Raw genomic sequence first — 20650 nt, 5'->3', positions numbered from 1 at the left:
AAGTTGTGAATGTCCCTGCTTCTACTGCTCACTGAGGCTTGCCCTCAGGTCACCCCTCCGAGCACGGCCCCAGGGCTGCAGAGTTGGCCACTGCATTACACTGCCTTCGGATTCCCCTTTTGGAGGAGCAGGTCTGTCCAGCTAGCAGCCCAGGGCCAGATCCAGCCTGCACTAGTCCTGGCCTCTCAAAGTGATTTTCCACCATTAGAGGGTTTATCTGCCAGCCCCGGCTGACCGGTAGCTGGGTGTTGAAGCTGGTGGCAGTAGGGCTTGCTCCCAGATGGCAGCTGCTCCCTTTATAATGTTTATGGCCCTGAGCAACAAATCCAGCCTTTACCCAGAGCTGCCATCCTCTTTCAGCAACGTGAGAGCGCAACTCAAGCCACAGAGCGGGGACTCAAGGGGCTGGGGGCAAGTAGGGCAGATGGCTGGGTATTTGGACAAACAGAGAATGGGACACAAGAGCCACTGGAGCCACTTGCTGAGCCTGCAGCTGCCCTCCTCTCTTAAATGGACATTGCTACCGTTGCAAACCTTCACCTGAGCGCAGCTTCAAGCTGGTTTTCCAACCCCTCGCCTCTGTCCCGAGTCTGGCACCGACAGCTTATCTCAACCCTCTGCTTCTCCTGCAACAGCCCTGCCTTGCTTCGTCCCTGGTCCCAGCCCGGGAGTGGGGACATGGAGGGGGACACCAGGGAGTGTTCCCCCTTCCCTGCAGCTTCGCTGCTGCCAAGGCGACACATGTCCGAGTTTGATAAAGCCTTTCAAAGGTGGGCTGGCATTTCTCTGCACACGTTTTTTACTCATCCTTTTCATCTGGATAATTTATTTCCTCTTCTCCAACACAGCTTTAATTGAGTTCACAGTAGGATCCCGGCACCAGAGCAAAGAACCAAACACCATCAGCTTCCCCAGGCAGGGACCCCACAGGGAGCTGCTGGGCAAACGCTGCACCTGGCCAAATCCTGGCTCCTTGCACCCCATCATGCATCTCCTGCCCACCTCGGCAGCCTTCCAGGCAGGGTGGGAGCCACTCAAGCAGCCCGGGCAGCTCAGTTTGGCATGAGCTGGGGCAGGCAGCAGATAGACCCTGGTAAACCCTGGCCCCCCACAGCTCCTGCCACGCTGCTCAGATTCAGGCCAAGCACAATTACACTTGCATCGCCTCTCCCCCACAGCCCACCCACATCACCCCATTTCCAAGCAGCCCTCCATACACTACCTGGTGCGGCAGGGTCTGGTCTCACCCCGCACTGCTCAGCCTTTATCAGCTGCCTGCTTGGTCGCGCACTGCCGACCTTGCAAGCCCACCCTCTGCTTCAGCACTGCCCTCCCCAGGGAGCGGGAGGCTGCGGTGGGACGCTCCCATGCACCAGGGCACTGAGGAGCAGGAGCCGCTGCTGCTCCCACCGCTGCTTTCCTCTCCACTCACAGTCACCAGGAAAAGCCCACGCTTCTGCTGCCAGAGCATATTTGATTCTTCTGCTAACCTGACCTTATTTAGTTCATTATAAGCCCCCAGGACATTGCAACTGTAACTTAAAAGGAAAAAGAAAAAAAAAAGCCTAACAAAAACACAAACCTTTTCTCTGATCAATAGTGCAGGCAACTGGAAAAGGTATAATTCAATTTGTCAGCACACAGTTATTAGTTACTGTGATGGAGCCCTTCCTCCCAGCCCTGCTTCCCTCACCAGTCCCAACGCTACTGTCCCTGGGGCAGGGGAGCAGTCCGTGATGTGACACGGAACCAGGGAAGGGCTGAGACCTAGCAGCCACACATGAGCTAATGGATCTATTGCCTGCGAGCAGTGGCAGGGCTTCACTGCACCTGGGGAGAGACAGAGGTTCCAGTGTTAAAAGCAGTGGTGACATCTACCTCGTCCTTCCATCGGCTTTGCAAACTCCCCTCCTGGGCCACACATAGTGTTTAGAGGTTGCCACATCTGCACCCTCTCCTTGAAATGCCAGTGCCACCACTCTTCCCAAGCGTACCAGTCTTGCCTTGCTGTGCATTCTTCCCTCACTGCACCCCTCCAGGATGCTGGTAAAGCCACATCTGTCCTCAGCAAGGACCCACCAGGGGACTGTCCCTGGGCTCGTGTTGCTAAAGCTCCCCTCTTCCTTTCTCGAAGGGAGGGCTGGGGCAGGAGCACGAGCACAGCCGGAACAGGGGAGAGAGCCAGTGTCCCCAAAGGGCTCTGTTGTGGACCAGCTCGCAGCCAGGGAGAGACCAGCAGGAATGGAAACACACCGGGGCATGCATGGCCTCAGCGAAAATCAATTACCATACAACACAAAGGGTCGAGGGGCTTTGGGGAGACACATCATATGCCTTCCATTGCTCTCCATCGGCAGCCTAGCCTGAAATTACCTCCCACTGCTCCCATGGCGCAGTGAAAGCAGAGGGGGAAGATGCACAGCAATGGGTAGCCGTGAATACCAAGTGGCTTCTGCATGTGCCGATCCTCCTTGTCCATCCCTTGGCACGGTGTCTCCTGGCCCACCTATCCGTTCGGCCCCGAGATCCCACCGGGGAGCAGAGAGTGCCCGTCGGCCACACCGCACTGCCTGAACCCCTGTGAGAGAGGCATTTACAGCAGTACGGCTGCTCAGCTCCCTCCTCGCTCTCCTCCCCCAACTTCTTCACCGGGGAAACCTCCAGATACGCATCCAGAGATGTCTCTTTCCATTTGTTGATGTCGACAGGCATATCACACACACATTCATTATTTAATCTACCTTTGAATTGGGCTAAATAGTTCTAACGATAATTACAGAGCATTTGTATTTATAGAAAACCGTCATGCACAATCTGCATCCACACGGATAATGCCGCTGTGATCTATAAATATGGTAGGGGATGGTGTGGGAAGGCAGACGACGTTCCTAGTCGCCATGAAACGCAAAACGAATCGACGGCCTAACCATGCAGGGAGCTATTACAACTCTTCTCCTTTCGATCATGCCACAAACGGAGAGCTGACGTGCAGCCGAGCAGCCACGCGACATCGGCAAGGACAAGGACAGGAGCAGACCTGCTGGCAGGGCACAGAGAGGCCGGACGAGGGAAGAGCGGTGGCAGAGCAGCCCCAGGGAAGCAGGACAGAGAGGGGATCAAGAGGAGCAGGAGCAGAGGGAAATGGGATGCAGTCTGTGCTGCCTGGCACAAAGGCTCAGAGCCCCAGAGGGGGAGCAGAATGAGAGCTGGGGAGCTGCAGGAATGGGGAGAAGGGAAGATTCGCTTTTTCTCTCCACACAGCAATAAAAGTTTTACAGCAGCATAGCCAGCTCTTACAATTTTATTGCCAGTATTACAGAGGTAGAGCTTCTCAAAGCCCCAGCCCCTGGAGTCAAGTTAAGATGCAGGAAGCTTGGCTTTCATTAGAAACCAAGGGGAAAGGAGAGGGGCCAGCTCTCCTGGCTGTGCAGAAACACCAGAGAATGTGAAAACACAAGGCTCCAACTCCAGATGGCAAATAAAAGGAAGCTGATGTTTTAATATTTACTTGTTTTAAAAATTATCTTATGCCTCTGGAGTGGAGGTGTGTGGATAGCAGGGAGTTGGGCAGCCCTGTGGTTTGGGAGGACTTGCAAGAGGCAGCATGAACACTACCTTGGTGAGATTCTCTATGAATATCGCTGTGGTCCCCGCCATCTCCCCACCCCCCCATCTTTCAGCATGTCTCACGCTCTCCTTCCCCACCTTCCATCTCAGCACGGAGCCTTAGATCAGGTGCGAAGCAGACGCACCCCAAGCGAGCCATGAAGCCGTTTAGCAGGCGGGCTCATGCTCAAGAAGGGCAGGACCATATGGGATGCTGCTCAGGGCTGCACAGCATGGGGTCATTACGTTGCCTATCCCCACACATGCACACACACAAATTACAAGTACTTATATTGCATTAGTGCCTGGAAATTTCATTCCAGTCATATCCCATTCAGTGAGATACTGCACAGATACAGAACAAGCAGCATTTTTTTTCCTAGAGAGAAAAGCTGTGTTTCTCTGCATATTGGCTTAAAGCAAACACAGTCAGAGGCTGCGCCCGCTTGAGTAATGGCCCATGACTATGCCAATGAACAGGGGAGAGATGGCAGCGCAGTGCCCATGTTCACTTGCTTTGAGATCTCCTTGTGCTGCTCCCATAATGGATCTACCCAACCCTGCTCTGCAGAGACCATCCTCTGCAGGAGGAACAGTCCAATCCAGGCCCTGTGTTTCTTCAATTTAGGGCTTTACATCTCATGTTTCCCATTGCTAATTTACAAGCAAATATTTAGCCATCTGGCAGCCCCATCCACTGGGCAGCAAAGCGAACTGTTTGGCTTCGCTGCTGAAAGGGCGAAGCCAACATTAAACTTCTCTCCCTGAACACTGGGCACCCCCTTCCGACGCAGCATGGCATCCACCATTTGACAAGCCGCTCCTCCACCATCTGCGTGGAGAACTCTCCAAAGGGCACAGAGGCTGCTAAATATAGCAGAGAAGCTTAGCAAACATTTGCAGCCAGGCTGAGAAGACTTCTCTCAAAGTTATATCTTCTCTGGACTATCTCCCTTGCCTGTGACGTCTCGGATATCCTTAAACACCTCTGCATTTTTCAGTCCCATTTCCTCTTTGGAGTCTTTCCCTTCCTCTCTCTTCCCTATTCCCTTCTCACTACCACTCTTCACCTCTACTTTTACATCTGATTTCTCCTAACACTTCCCTTCACGCTCGGAGGAGGGCTCTAGATGATGCCAATGCTCCTTTCCCAGCCCACAGATCCTCAAACGCAGAGGGGGAGATCATACAGCCTGTGGGCTGACTCTGCACTCGCTTCTCCACTCCAGGACCAACTTCTGCACGCAGTATCTCTACTTTCACCAGCTCTTGTCCATGGACAGCCTTGCTGACAGTCCCATCCCAACTTGCATGGGGCGTGCACCATTTCTGTGTGGGGGTCCCCTGTCTTTGGTTACCCAGCTAGCAGCTGGTGGCAGATGAGAGGCTGATTTTCCCACTCCTGTGTGAAAATCCACTGTCTCAGTAACCTACCTTCTGTCTGACTTGGAGGTACATGCAGTGCCACAAGCCCTGACCATCATATCCATCTGCAGCTTAACAATCCCTTATTCCTCTTTTTCCAAGAAGGCACAAGACCAGATGCCCCCTCCTGGCCCAGTTTTAACCTTTCCCATCAAGGCCAACAGGGACCAGGAGCAGCACCATTCATGGCACCACTGACCTGCTCGCTTTGCCCTGCACAAAGCCAAAGCTACCAAGAATGAGGAACATTATTGTAGGGTTGGGCTGAACCTCACTTGCAGAGTTCTTTTCAGACAGCTTGATCCCATCATATCTCTGCTCCCTGCAGAAGAAACAGCCACCTAGTCATGTTTTATCATAGCAAACAAACTAAGTAACAGAGAAGAAAAACAAGCACCCAGCAACCTGGGCATGGACAAGCTTAGCATGAAGACAGCTCTTGCTGCTGCACAGGTCTGAATTGTTAATAGTGCAGCTCCTGTAGTTTCCTCATTGGGAGAGCAGAGAAAGGGAAAAAATACAAGAAAACAAAATCCCTTTAACAATGAACTCTCATGTTCAGTCAGACGTAAAAGATAGGAGAAGGGGGAGAGAAAGAGAGAGGAAAGGAGGAGAGACAATAGAAGACAGAGTACTATTTCCTCTTCAAATATTTATTTTCAGGTCTGCCTTGGAGTGCTGCTTATTGAGATATAGAGCCCCGCTGCACAGCGGCTTGTAACCTCCTGGTGCATGTGTTCATGGCACTGCCTCATCTGGATGTCTGGAGCCACCGGGAATTCCCATCAGCCCAGGTCCAGACGCTGCAGAGGGCAGCTCTGCTTTGGGTCCCTTCCTGGGGCCTCACCTCCGGGCACCCCACCATGCCTGCTCTCCAGCTCTCCATCCCGAGCCCAGCACCAGGCATCTGAGGAGCTTACCTCCTCCAAGCGCTATGCTGGACTGTAGTTGGGACCTCAAAGCACATGGTCTGGCTCCAACCCTTGGCTCTCTGGCCAAGGCACAAAACAGCATTGGAGCTGGAGCCCTGGCCCTGGCACTCAACACTTTGGGCACCCTCAACATTTGCCATGATGCCCTCAGGAGAGCAGAGATGGCCTACATGGAGATGGGAGATTCAGTTGAGTGGGTGAGCTGAAAGTAGTGTCCAATTAAGGTGGTAGAGAGCCCTGGGCTGCTGGAAGTGACATAACTTGGAGGAGAGCCAGAGCTGACATCCTGATCACAGACAGCAATTAAGAAATTAAGCTATCAGAGAGGCTTTTTGGGAGGGGTGAGTGTCTGTGGTTTGGTCAGATGCCAGAGCAGGTCAATAACATTTGTCCTTCCCCTCTCCGCTGCAGATGGAGATCCTCCTCTGCTCCTGATCCCAACACGGTCACGCAGCTCCCATCTCCCACCACCATGCACTGTGAAGGACACATGGCAGCAGAGAGGGGGAACATCAGGACTCTGCAAGACAGTGATGGTGGGGAGACGGGTTGGACAGAAACCACCTCGAGAACTCAGACCTGACAAAATCAGCTTCATCTTCCCCTGAACTATAGCCCCTAGCTATAGCTCAAACCCTTTTTTGCAGGGAAGGACAGTAACTTTCAGCAACACTCCCTGAGCAGATACCAGGGGCCATTCCCCACCCAGCCCATGTCCTCTGGGCAAGAGGAGGACCTTGGGCAAGGACAGCCACGCCCAGGGTGCCTGGCACCGGGTCACACTGCCACAGGCCATGCGATGCAGCACATGGTGCATCCAGAGCAGTCCTTGGGGTGGGGGTCCCACCACCACGTAGAAACACCTCCACGTGATAGATTACACACACGACCAACAGCGACAGCGGGGGCATCCCATCCGTTATCTGAAACACTGTCATCCTCCAAACGATGGGGCTTGCAGGTCACAGGGGAAAGTCCTTCGCTCATCTAGAAGCCCTGATTATCCCAGATTACTCCCATCTCCTGTGCAGCTCAGCTCCATGTACCGGGTACCAGAAACCAGGACAGACACTGTGCACCTGCACAAGCTCACAGCCTCTCACTGGCCACTAAATTACACGCCATGAAAAAGAGAAAGCTGTGTTTCCTTATCTGAAAGGCTGTGCTGGGAACCACATGGAGAGAAACCCAGCTGTGTCCCCAGACACACACCCAAGTGTGATGGACTCACACCCACGTCTCTCCCAGAGCAGCACACGCAGCTCTCTGGCACCGCAAACACCATGTCCTCCTCCCCATCCCCTGTCTCTCAGCGGCGCTCCTCCCTGCTGCACTCATGCATGCCACTCACAGACTCCCACCCCAGCCTCACACGCTTGTGTGTGCACATCTGCACTTACACGCCTGCAGCCACACACAGACAGCTTCCTCTCCGTGCCAGGCCTGAGAAATATTGATTTCTTTCCCCCCTGCAATATTTCGCTTGGCTGAGCAGATTTAGAATTGAAGAGTCAGACTCTGCCTAGAGACCAGAACCATATTTAATTCCACGGTTTAAGAAGCCCTGGAGGAGGTTATTCTTATTTTAAACTACCAGTGCATTTAAAAGCAAGTGACATTTCAGGGGGATGGGATGGGAGATGGCTGGTGCCCCCTGCCTCGGTCCAGCCGGCGCTGGGAAGAGTTTTGCAGCTCTGCTGCTGCTGCGCCGTGTCCCCACAGCCCCATCAGCTGCTCTGCCTGCGCCAATGAGAGGTGAGGGGTGGTGGCGAGCTCACGATCAAAACTCAGGAGACCTCTTTCCAAGTCTTTCTAGCCGAGGAGAAATGAGAGAAAGAAGAGAGGAGAAAGGAAAGGTGTGAAAACCTCTGATGGAAATGGCTCGGTGCATTGAGGTTTCACAATTCATATTGTCTGCTCCTGTACCCAGGCCCTGCTCATGCAGCGGAGTCCTCGATAATGAGCAATTTGCAGATATTGAACAAAGACACAGTGCCTCGTCCAGAGGACAGTCCCTGATAGTGCATGGCCACGGAGCAGCACTGCTGGAGGGCAGAGCCGTCCACGTCCACTTCCCCAACAAATGCATCCTCCAGCCTGCTATAAATCAGGATGGCCACTTATCTCCACAGCCACACTGCCACAGCTCCTAACCATGCAGCCTCAGCCTGGATTTCCAAAGGAGATGCAACACTGCCTTTTAAAGGAGAAGGGGGGAGGAATGCAATAGCAAAGGCTTGCCCAAAGCATCTGTGAGCCTATGCCAGGTCCAAGCAGTCGTGCACAGACCAGGCTTGACACACACGCTGCGCCCTCCGTGCCACACAGAGCACATCTGCTACCCAACGCAGCAGCAGAGGAAAGCCAAATGCTCCCAGAATGGAGGGTCCAGCTCAACAGGAGGCATCCAGGAGAGATCAGCCCTGCTGAGGAATGGGTGAAGGTACACTGGAGAAGACGAAAGGAAAGGGTCCCTACACACTCCCCTCATCTCATCTCCAAGGACTCTCAGCACAGGTCCTGCTCCACAGCCATCACCCTGCCCTGACTAAGGCAGTCTGGTCGGTGGGTTGAGCACGCAAACCTCCACTGCCCTCCCTTTGCCTCAGGCACCATCTCCGGGTCCCTGCCATTTCCAGCCACACAGCCATCCCCAGCGACCCTGCAACATGCCTGTGGAGCGACAGGCAAACAGAGATGCTCTTTACAGCCTCTAAATAATGAAGATGAAGACACCAGGTGCCAGACACCTCAAGGGCACTCCCGTATGTGTGTGTGCCTGTGTACACACATGCGTCTACTGAACAGAAAGAGATCAACAACACAACCAAGTGCTGCTCCCGGGGGCCCTGCAGGGCCGGAGACGCCTGCCTGCTCCTGTGGTGGGCTCAGCTGGGCTGCAGTGAGCACATGGGGGTCTGCTCCGTCTCACACTGAAAAGGCAGAGCCACCAGAGAGCCGCTCCTCCAGCTGGGAGATGAGCCTAGCAGGGCTGTGGTTTGCAACCCAGGAGCTGCAGAGCCCACAAGGAGCTACAATTCAGTGGGAGACATGATTCACAGCAGGGCGAGCTGTGGGCTCCCGGGGGCCGGGGGTGAAGGCAGCCCTAGGGGCTGCGGTAGGGGCTCAGGACAGCTGCGGTACAGAGAGATGTAGCACCTACCGCAGCAGCCCGTGCATTAGCTCACTGTGGTCTGCTATGACACAAAACATTGTTAGCTGCGGCGTTGCATTTTGACTGAAGCAGACAAGCAGGAGAACAAAAATGGATCCTTTTATATAAGCTCCCGCAAACACTGGAACAGCTCTTGACATCTTTCCCCAGCTCTGCTCTTTGCTGGTCCTCGTGTGTGTGGGGTGGGGGGTGAGCCGCGATCGCACCAGGCAGGGGGAAGGGAGGCTGCAAACTGCTCCTGGCCTTGAAAGCATCGGTTTGGGCAGTGGGGTGGCACCCACAGGGAGACAGGCAGAGTGTGCCCTGTTCGGGAGCACGCTGGGCAGCCTGATGGGACGGTCTGGACCCGGTGCTAGGCAGGCCAGCACGTGGGGCTGTGGGGTATGGATGCCATAGGGCACCCCAGCACTGAGGGACAAGGCTGGAGGCAGGTACATCTTAAACTGAAGCTCATCTATCTGGCTAATCCCAGGCAGGGGCAACTCCAGCGAGACTTGGTCATTTCAGTACGTAACAAGGCCAGGGCTGCCGTGAGCTTGGGTGCAGGGAGGTCACGGGTTGGGGGGCTGTGTGGGGACCCACTGTGCCTGGGGAAAGGTCTGAGCAAAGAGACAACAGCTGAGACACAGAGCAGGAGAAATGAAAGAGCACAATTAGCTGTGGTAAAAGCCAAGGCTGTGGAAAGCACATTACCATTAGTGTAATTATTATTGCAATTTTTTTTTCCATATTTTTGACAATTCAGTAAGAATTAGCTTAAGAGAAGAAAACTTCTTATGTTAAATGCTGGTGAATCTAAAATATAGAGAAGCACAATAGCGTTTCAGTTTACATCTGGACATTTCTAAGGATTTACCCATTTCTTTAAGATAAAAGTTGAGGAACTTTACAACCAAAATTTGCTTTCTGAAGGAAAATGGCAATCACTTCATAGAGAAAACAGCAGAATGAAACCCTAGAACATTTTCTTTTTCTGTTTGTTTGTTTTTCTGCCCCAAACAAACAATTTGGCAAAACAGAGCCATATCTGCAAACTTCCAGTGCTGCTGAAGATGCATTTTTGTCAACAACCACCACCACAAGAACAAGCAGCAGCTTCTGCAATATCTTGTCTCAATCTGCTGAGACCAGCTGGTGTCACCTGAGCTACCGAAAGCTTCAGGACATGGGTGCAGCCAGGGCACCCCTCCTCCTTCCCTCATCCTCCCAGAGAATGAGCACAGGCAATAACTACCTGTAATGAAATGGCTTTAAAGAACAAAGAGTATATGAGGACAAAATCAGAATGAATCAAAAAAGTACATAAAAATAACAAAAAGGTGTTGCAATTAGCTAAACTGTTAAACTAATAAAAAGGTATCAAATAGTGTTTCCTGAATGTCAGGTTGACATAGCTTTTTTTATGTTCAGGAAAAGAAATGAGTCCCTTGAGTAAATCTCCCTGCTCCAGGCTAGGCATTAAAGGCTTTCTGGTGGATGTCACTGGCTGAGGTCCCTTTGCTCTGGGCTGCTGGATGCAGCATACATCTTCTCCCGGCCAACACCACCCGGACTGCCCTCCTCCTACAGCCTTGCCATGGGGACGGTGCAATGAGAGGTGCTGGCATGGGCAGGGCTGCCCAAAGTGGGGGCTCTGCATTGTTTCAGATGTATGGACAGGGGAGAGCTGAGCGATTGCTTGTCCCCCACTGCTACCCAAATGCCACCAGTGGGCCTTTTTATCAGGGTGCCTTTGCATCCCTGGCTTGCCGTCTCTCCTCCAAGTAGGACAAAACAGCAGGGCTGCTATCCGTCACATCTCTACCTTCACCTCTCCCGCAGGCACCAGCAACAATTTTCCCTCTCTGGGGAAAGCAGCTTTGTTTAGCAGCATGTTACCTGTCAGCAAAGGCTCTGCCCTCAGCATCTCCTGAAGCGAGTGAAACCTTTCTTTTTGGAGAGGAAGGGAGATGCTCCCTCCTGCGACAAACACTGCCAGCTCCCTGGCACGAGAGCGAGCACCTTGGTGGCTTCACAGCGGGAGCCCCAAGAGGTTGCCTGGCTCCCTTGCTCCCCACATCTACAGAGCAAACATCCAGCTGCTCCGAAGCACCAGGCAGGCTGATGACATTATTTCATGCCTGCAAGGTCATTTATGGGCGATAACTACGGATACAGAGACATGTATATACGCATATATATGGGTATTTCTGGATTTCTCCTGTGCTTTGTATATATATAACCCAGAAACTTAACCAGTGAGATACCGACAAACCATCAAATGAAGCAATTTGTCTCAGACAATTGCCCAAGCTGCCTCTGATGTTGCTGTCTCGCCACTGACAATAAGAGGCTCTTAAGTGTCCTGAAATTGTACTGCGAGTTCCCCAATGCTCTCACCCCCGCCTTCGCTCCTCTCCCTCGAGCTCCTTCCCGTGTTTCTCCAGCAAAACACTCTTACGCAAATAAACATGCAGGGAGGCACAAAAGGCATTTTGTCTAGGATTTCAATACAACCACGTATTTCTCATTCAAATATTCAGCTCTATCCTTCAGAGATCAAAAGCATAGCACTGAAATGAGGCGAGGCACGAACATCCCAAGCCAATAGCTCAAACTTCCCTTTCATTCCTTTCCTGGCTGAGGGAGCGGACGGAGGAATCTGTCACCCCCACCGCGGTGGCTCCTAGGTGTCACAGACCCAGGGCACCTGTGCACACAGGTACAGCTCTGTCACATCACCCATCTCTCCTCTGCCTCTGCACAAAGCCCCGCACAGCCATAGATTACAATAATGGCCATTAAAGCCTTTATGAGTGATGTCTGTGCGACAGGCAGGTGATCTGGGTGCTATGAGATCTCCGGAGAGGTGCAAGCTGGGGCTGGCACATCCTGGACAGACTGGAGAAAGCTCCCTGCTACCAGAAACCTGGAGCAGGGTCTGGCCCAAGGAAGGGTCCCCATGTCCTGCACCAGCACCCAGAGAAGCCACGGCTCGCTGCACAGGGAGGAAGAAGGTGCAGCCGTGCTGCTTCCCTGGTGCATAGCCTCCTTCAGTATGGCCAGTGCTGGAGCATCGCTAGCACCCACTGCCACCTTCCCCCAGTGGAGCTATACAGAGAGGGAAGGATGTATGGGTGAAGTGCACCCTGCCCCAAAATATGTTCACAAGCCTCCCCTGCACCCCTACCTTCCAGCCAGAGATGATCTGCCAATGTGAACTGCACCATAGGCTCAGGTTTGTTAACAGAGACCGGCTCCCCTGCCCAGTAACCTCCATGGCTGAGCCTTTTAGCCCTCCTTCCACCTCAAACAGCCCTTTACCCCATGGGGCCCTACACGATGAGGCAACAGGGCTGAGCCCTGGCAGCTGCCCTGCTCCCTTCCCCACCCTGGTGAGGAAGGTGCTCAGCAGGAGTCATGGGGTTTGGCACATTTACTGTATAATATATGAACTCATACCAGTTTTATAAGCCCCTCCTGGCTCAAATCACATTGTAATTCTGAATAGCCTTAAACTCATTTAAATCCTAATAAAAACACCGCCCTGCATTTGCATTTGCTGCTCGCTGGTCCCTGCGGCTGCTGTGACAGCGGTTCCTGTGGAATTGATAATGCTCGGGACGCTGCATACTGGAAACCATCCCTCAACAGGCAGGGTCGGGACATGTACTTAATAGGACAATTAAAAAAATAGATGCAGGAAATGGACCTCCAGACTGATTCAGGACGAGGCACAGAGCAGTCGGGTGCCAAAGCTTTCACACCAACATAGGAGAGCAGCGGCTGTGTTCAGCACCAGTGCTGAAACCTCAGTGTCCCACCTCCTCTGGGATCCCAGAGGAGGATCAGTCCAGGTACATGGCTCTGACAGAACAAGGCATCTGCAGACAGCAGAGTGAGGGGTTTTTAAGAGGACAGGGAATGACTAATGAAGTGCCAGCAGATAACAAGCGCTGTGGATGCTGTGGGAAGTTTGTGCATGAATGGCACAGGTGCCCTGGGGGCGGATGGGGACAGATGCAAGAACTTGCCCTGGTTTCCCATGTTGCCTGGTGTGCCAGTGACAACGGGGGACCGCTGTTACAGCTTGGAAGCACGTCACGCTGCAGGGAAGGCACTGTGACTGCATCTCACAGTGCATCCTCCGCCCCTGGGCCACCGTGATGAAGCACCAGCCCTGCCCTTCCCTCCTGAACACAGACAAGTGGGATTTGCTCTGGCTGTGCTGGAGCAGCAAGGGACTGGGTGACAGGGACCCCGAGAGCCCCAGCTCCCATCAAGCAGGCCTGTACAGCTCTCCCACCTCACCCCTGGCACAGGGGGAGTGTCAGGTCAGCACTGACCCAGGCCCTGCCCATATGCCCAAGACCACCTCTCCTACCCTCCCCAGCTCTGCTGCTCCACTGCTCCCTACAGCATCCATGCACCCCTCTGCAGCCTCTTGCCTCTTTCTTCCATGTCCAGCTCTGCTCCATTCCCAGCCCTCCACCCCACTCACCCTCCTCAGCACTTGCCCAGCACTTTATGTGTTGCTGTTCTTGGTGATGACATTAATAAGCTCCCCTGAAATAGTGAGATTATGAGCTATACCCTTGCAGCAATAGAAATACTAATTATTACTGAGATAAATGGGAATATCAATGATGAAAGTCAATATTATTGCCTTCTTTGTTCCTGTTTGTTTTATTTGTAGATGAAAAGACCACTCAGCCCGTCTCCCCAGGATGTGGCCGGGAGCTGGAACAGCTCCTCTTGGCAGTCTCATCCAGAGCCGTGCTCTGATAAGAAATCATACTGCACACATGTTTGCAAAGGGCTCTCTAAATCAGCAGCTCTCAAAAGCAGGCATTGTCTTTGATTGATTCATAAAACTGGAGCTGCCTCTGTTCCCCACTCCAGTACCAGGCGAGGGAGGATTTAGGGGAGGGGGAAAGTGTAACGTGGGTGGAAGTGATTAATTGTGGAACACGGCACGGCACTGGGAACGCTCCACGGTTTGGCTGGGTTTCACACTCACGCCTTCATCCTCCTTGCCCAGCAGTTTAGCCACCAAAATGGGAATCGAGGACCCCTCCCAAGCTCTGACATTGACTCTCGGGCTGACCTTGGGAAAGTCCCCCAGCACTGCTGCAGCCAGGCAAGCGCTTACAACAGCAATGTTGCCTTATTCAGCAAGTCTGCTCCCTCTGTGTATTCTGAGTCAGAGCTGCTGATTTCAGTGACAAGAGACCTTTTTTCTTTTAAGCCCTATTAGCCTCGCAGAGCTAACACAGCTAAGAGCGAGTGAATGGGATGCTAATTTTGGATCACACCTAACGGTGTCAGGAGAGCGCTTCCTGGAGCGGCCCCCCCTCCCCAGAGGCAGGCGGATGTGCTCCCCATGCCCACAACCCACCGCCATCTCCCCCATGTCTGCGGGAGGCAGGGCACAGCAAGGAGGGAGCAGTGGGATGCACCCTGGTACACAGCCCAGCACTCCCGGAGCACAAGGGACATTTTTGTTGTTCCTAGTACACCCTAATATGTCACTAAATTGCCTCCATTCCCTTCCAAGTCCTCAGTCCACCACCAGCAAATATTCATGGGAACAAACCAACCCACTGACCCCCAACTCACCCATCTCCAGGTATCAATACAGTGATTGCCTCCCTCTAATGAATACAAGCTAGCCCAGCCCCTCTCCATGCTAACGAGGACAAACACTCCTGCTGCCTCCCTTCAAATGCAATGAAACCATGAGAACCAGAAGCCTTGCAGGAGTAATTATGCCAGTTTTTAAAAAGAAACCAGCCTGTCCTGAATATTTCATGGAAGGTAATTTTTTTAAAGCTTTTTAAAAACCCTTTTTCCCCCCCTCAGTACATGTCAAGGTGCAATTAAGCAGAAAGTATCAGCACATAAACCCAAAGAAACAAACTGCCATACACGCCCAGCTCCTGCTCTCTCTCGCTCCTGCTTCTTCCCTGCGTTTAACATTAATGTGACATCCCAAGCTGTGTGTGCACGATAGTATCTCCCACCCCAAGATGAGGAAGAGCTGTTTAACTGCTAGAAAACCTCAAGTGCCTCCCAGACTCGCTAACACAGTGCCCAGACTCCTGCCACAAATAGTCCCTGATGGTCCCTGCCAGGGCTCACAGGCACTGCAAAGCCCCAAGCATCAGGCACCCCGCATGACATCCCAACACCACAAAGCTCCCCAGGAACCACTGGACTGCAGTGGTGGCCTCCAGGTTTGCACCAAGGGCCAGCAGCTGCATGCATGGCACTATCCTTGGGCTGCACAGCCTAGTTCCCTGCCTGGCTTATTAGCATTTTGCACAATTAATATTTATTTTTGCTAGTGTGCCACCAAAAAAATTAAAAAACAACAACAACCTCTGTGTTAATGGCTTTGTCAGTCCTCAGAGTGAGATGCTTGGAGAGAAATCTGGTTTAATCTAGAGAACCAGGTGGGAACCATATAAGGTGTGGAAAAGAAATTCAGGGCTTTTTCTTGGCCCTGCCAGGGTGAAGGAGCAAACCTTCCAAAACAGCACCTACCAAAACAGGCTACAGACACCTCTCCCTCTGTTGCATTCCTTCCCTCCAGCCTTGTTCTCTCTCCCAGCTCTTTGCAGCCACCCTATTTAACCACAGCTTTTGGGCCAGCTGAAGACAAGAGTGTCCCTAGTGTCCCACACTGTCCCATGCAACTTTCTTGGGGACAGCCCCAACACTGCTGCTACTCCTACATGAGACCCCCCCTTCTGGGGGCACCAGCTGGTCCCCTTTGGGGACAGTGTGGGATGACAGGGGATCCCAAGCAGGGTCTCCTGCTGCACAGGCAGCCTGGCTCTGTTGCATTGATTTTCCTTGCTCTGAGCTAGGAGGTTGTTCAGCAAAATGAAGTTATCAGGGGAGGTAATGTTCTCCACCTGACAACTTGTATTGCTCCTTCTCAAACAAGTGCTGACCTGCACAGTGCAGCGTGCTCCCAGGATAGACACCTTCTGGTAAACGAGCTGCCATCCCTTTCCTCCCCTCAGCAGCTCCTGCCATGCCAAGGTGCTGCCACCCAGCCTCTTCCCCTCTCTCATTCTTTCTGCACCCCCAGGTCACCCACATCCTCCTCCCTGCTCCCAGCCACTCTCACACGGGGTTTCTGGCCCATTGCAGCATAATATGGGGAGCCTGCGGTGCCCCTGTCCACATTTATAGGTTTTTGACATAACCCTGATGCTGAAAACTTGCTTCTAAAAAGTGAAAATCCAAGACGCTCCTGTGACACAGAGGCTTAGTGGAAAGCCTGACCTATTGCAAGTTTGTGACTGCGTCACCAGAGCTAGCAACAGCAGAGAGGAAAGGGAGGATTTTTTGGGAGCATTTATGGCACACGCATTCAGAGAGGAAGAGAAACATCCCTCAGAAACCACATAGGTTCAAAGATTTGCTCAGTTTAAACACTAAAAAATCATGCATTAAAAATCCACTCAGGTTCAGCCCTGCCTCAGAACTAAATAAAACCTCTGACCACATCATTCAGCCCCAAGGTTCACAGTCTCCTTGGGGAGAGGGCTTACGCATCTGCTCAAGGCTCAGGCTGAGATGCCCCCTCCCAGCACCAGGTCCTGCTTTGCTCCAGGATGTTGGGCAGGGTGAGGGGCAGTTCAGGACCAGAGATGTGGCTGCTGCCCATCATTATGCTACTGAAAGGGCTGTCCAGCATTGGAACAGGCTGCCCAGGGAAGTGGTTGAATCGCCATCACTGGAGGTATTTAAAAGATGTTTGGATGAGGTGCTTAGGGACCTGGTGTAGTGGTGGACTTGGTAGTGTTAGGTTTACGGTTGGACTTGATGATCTTTTCCAGCCTATATGATTCTGTAGCACCTGACTGCCCTGGTCTTGCACTAGTTAGTGGAGAGAGCAGGCTGAGAAACACAGACTACACCTCACTCTGCTATCCCAAATTTCCTAGGAAGTAACTTTTTTCTTTTCTCAAAGGGAAAAAGCACAAGGAAAACCAAAACCACCTTGTTTTCTAAATACTGGCCTTAGGAAAAATCTTCAACTTTTGCAAACGGCACTCGGGAAGAAAATACCTAAATCTAAACCAAAACCAGATGGCTCTCAGTGCTCGTTTTTTCCAGGGAGGACTTTAACCAGCATGACCATTTCCTGGCGGAATTTTGTTTTGATAGAAGATTGCTAAGAATAAATGTGTTTCAGGGCTTGCTGCTGAGAAGCTGTTTTGACAGAAAACTGCTATTTCCATGGTCCCTCCACTTGCTCTGTCAGCCCTGACACGGTGGGAACTCCTCTGATCGAGCATCCTTTGCACACAGCTTTCCCTGGGGCCCCACCTGCAAGGAGTGCCTGTGGGAGAAAGGAGGGACAGGTGCCTGGGTTCATTCCTGCTTACCATAAAATGGCAAACAGCAACAAGAAGCTAGAAATACCTCTCCACCAGTCCCTGTCGTGCAGGAACAGGAAGCAAGGTGAGGACACAGGCCCCTTTTTTGCATGCATCAGGCTAAGCCTATGCAGCCTGCTCTTTGCTTTGAGCAAAGAACATGATGTAAAAGGGAAATTATATACCTGTGTGCATGTGCCTGAGTGTGAAAGCCAGTTCTGCCTCACTGTTTTGATTGCCTTTTCTCTGAACCTGACATGGGTGCAGGAAGCTGCCTCCCGGGCAGTCCCAGGTGAGCCCCTGCACTCTGCCCCAAGCAGAGGTGTCCCTCCCAGTGGCACCAAGATCACAGCACACCCCGCTATGTCATACCACCTTGGACAACATCCAATTTGAACAACTCCCCTCCCCAGCTCTGGAATATAAAAGATGCTTGAATCATCCTAATTTTTTTTTTTTATTAGGAAACTGAATTGTGCTCTTCACAGAGAGATCCCTTTGTTCTCTCCTGAGGACTGACATCCTGGGAAATTGCCTCAGCCCAGTCAGCTCTGATGTTTGCTGTCTCATGCGTTGCCTGCATCAAACTGACAGTTCACAGATTTCAGCTGAGGATTTGTATGTACAGTACAAACTGAAACCTGCTCCCATCCCTTTTAACTGTCCCGGTGAGAGCACTGGAAGGAGGCCGAGTCGGTGGCGAGTGCGCAGGCCCAACAGTAATAGAGACATCTCGGAAAACACTGCCTTTTGAGGACCCTCTCGCCTGCCCTCTCCTGGAAGATGAAACTATTTCTGCCCAGCATCCCCCAGGCTGCAGTGTTCGGCTGTCCGTGCTGGTTCACTCCATGCAGGCAGCATTTGCCCCGAACCGATGCAATACAACTTGGAGCAAACCCACCTGCTTAAGCAGAGCCATATGGCCCCATGACAAAGCCCCCCTTTCTCAACAGTGCCACTGTCCAAATATTCATTTTGGATGCCTTCCCCGCTTCCGCCCCGGCCCCGGTTAAAACCCTCCCCTGTGCAGGCATGATGGATTGAACATTTCCTACCTTTTCCAGGCACGCAGGAAGCACCTGCCCCAGATCCTGTTTGAAAGCTGCATTGCCTTACACCCCAGGAGGGCTGGGTAGCAGCCCTGGCCTACAGAGGGAAGGCATTTCTACCATGCTTATAGCAGCAGAAGCCAGTCCAGTCCTGGACTCAGCACGAGCAAGGCACACGAGTGTCATATGCTCAGCAATCCAACAGCACCCGAGCTCGTGTGCCACCTACCCAGGTCAGATGAAGGCAGGATGCTGGGGGATCAGATGCCAGGGGCGTGCTGGGCTTTGGCCTCTCCTCTGCTTTCCACTCATGCACTGTGGGCAAAATGATACCACAATTAGGGCTTTAAACCTGGCATTTGAGAGGCAAACGGGAGAGAAATTAAAAAGCTGTGAATGCTTTTCCCCACTCCCTCCCAAAACCAGAGCTCAGCTGAGCTTAATCTTCATCTGAACTGATATTTAAAAGCTATAAATCAGGCTGCAACAGACAGAAAAACACAACTACCAAAATTTAGTAGACCTGCTGCTGAAAGGACCAAAATGAACTGCTTAATAGAAGCCATTTTCCCATGGAAATAGAGCAGGCCTGTACTTAGCAGAGCATTGATCTGCTGACAGCTACTGGGACAGATTTGGGCCAGAGCACTTGGGAATCATTTGTAGTGATCTCTCAAGAAACACATGCATGCAAAAGCTCTCTGAAAAACACTGTTGTAAAACAGTGCTGTAGCTGTCTACAAGGCCGGATAGCCCTCGCTGGCCAGCATGGGCTCGCACCGCCCTCAGTAAGCCTCCCCAGGTGGGCAGCACTGCCAGGGCAGCTCAGACCCAGGCCTTGGTCCTGGCTGCAGCCCTGTACCCCAGCCTTGGTGACTCCAGGTCATGCAGAGCAATAAAATACTTCACACAGGACAAGAATTGCAAAACACCACTAAAGCCCAGAGCTGCCAAAGGGTCTCGCAGCTCAGGACCCCAGCGATGCGACACGAGGCTCTGGCTAGGGGACACTGCATCCCATGGACCTGGGGTGTTTGAGAGTCCTCCCATAGATGTACTGGGATTTGGAGATGCTGTGTTACAGCCAGGGACAGCCCAAAACACTGTCCAGAGGAACGTATCATCGCACCTCCCTGGGGACAACAGGTTGGGCCCTGCCAGATGCCAGGAGCTCCAGTCCGGCCAAGGAGTGCACAGGGACAGTGACCCCATCTTACCCTGCCCTCCCGCAGCCTCACCTTGTGCTGCCATCCTGGCAGGTAGGGGATGCTCCCTAAACCCAGCTGCCCCACACCGCAGCTGCCCCACGCATGGGAGGCAGCACAGCCTGGTCAGGCTGCCAGCACCAGAGTGCCCAAATCAACCATGTCCCAGCCTCAGGCTCACCTCCCCGCTGCTGCCACAGCAGAGGTATGTGCTGGAGAGGGGCAGCGCAGGTGCCATGGCTGTGACTCTCCTGCCACGTGTGGCAAGCAGTGTCCCACATTCACCTTTTCTCCTGCCAGAAACCATTTTCCATCACAATTTTCACTGTTTCAGGGGACAAGGTCAAGGCAGGAGGACATATTCCTCCTTTTTTGGAATCAAATAATTATTTCTCTGAATCCCGAGTAGCTCCACAAGCGGGGGGGCACGGAGGAGCCTCAGGAGACTTGAGCACTGCTGGAGGGACTCCAGCCCCGCTGCAGGACTCTGCCTGCCCTTCCCAGCACAGGGGCACAGTGCTGGGCTAGCCAGGAACCTCTCTCCTGGCTGCTAGCTTTTCCAAAGCAGTTATCGGAGATAACCAAAGGACACTCAAGAAAAGCAAAAACATCTCATTTCCAGAGGTGTTGAGTGCCCTTGGCACGTACTAGCTTCAAACCTGGGTGCTCACTGCCCCCAGCCCTTGGCTAGTCACACGTCACACGGTCCCCACAACAGCAGCAGAGAAACAGATGACTTGGAAGACACATGGAGCAGAGAGGACACAGGCGAGGGGGGATGCAGTGCTTGCTTTCCTGCCCAGCCACCTGAGCCAGCCCCCTTATGCACATAGCTCCTTGCACAGACTGGATCTATAATACCAATTAATAGTTCATTGTTTGT

The 20650-nt window shown here is 52.6% G+C and overlaps 1 protein-coding gene across 1 annotated transcript in view; it reads right to left on the bottom strand.

Annotated features, from left to right (window-relative positions):
* Window positions 1-18877, bottom strand: part of LINGO1 (leucine rich repeat and Ig domain containing 1) — a 65831-nt gene extending 46954 nt beyond the window's left edge. Inside the window, exon 1 of the mRNA XM_075505686.1 lies at window positions 18792-18877. The gene's annotated coding sequence lies outside the window, so the exon portion shown is untranslated. The remainder of the gene's footprint in view (window positions 1-18791) is intronic.
* Window positions 18878-20650: the final 1773 nt, after the last annotated feature.

Source organism: Mycteria americana, chromosome 6 (assembly GCF_035582795.1).
Source record: "Mycteria americana isolate JAX WOST 10 ecotype Jacksonville Zoo and Gardens chromosome 6, USCA_MyAme_1.0, whole genome shotgun sequence".
NCBI lineage: Eukaryota > Metazoa > Chordata > Aves > Ciconiiformes > Ciconiidae > Mycteria > Mycteria americana.
This window is presented reverse-complemented; position numbering and strand designations above follow the sequence as displayed.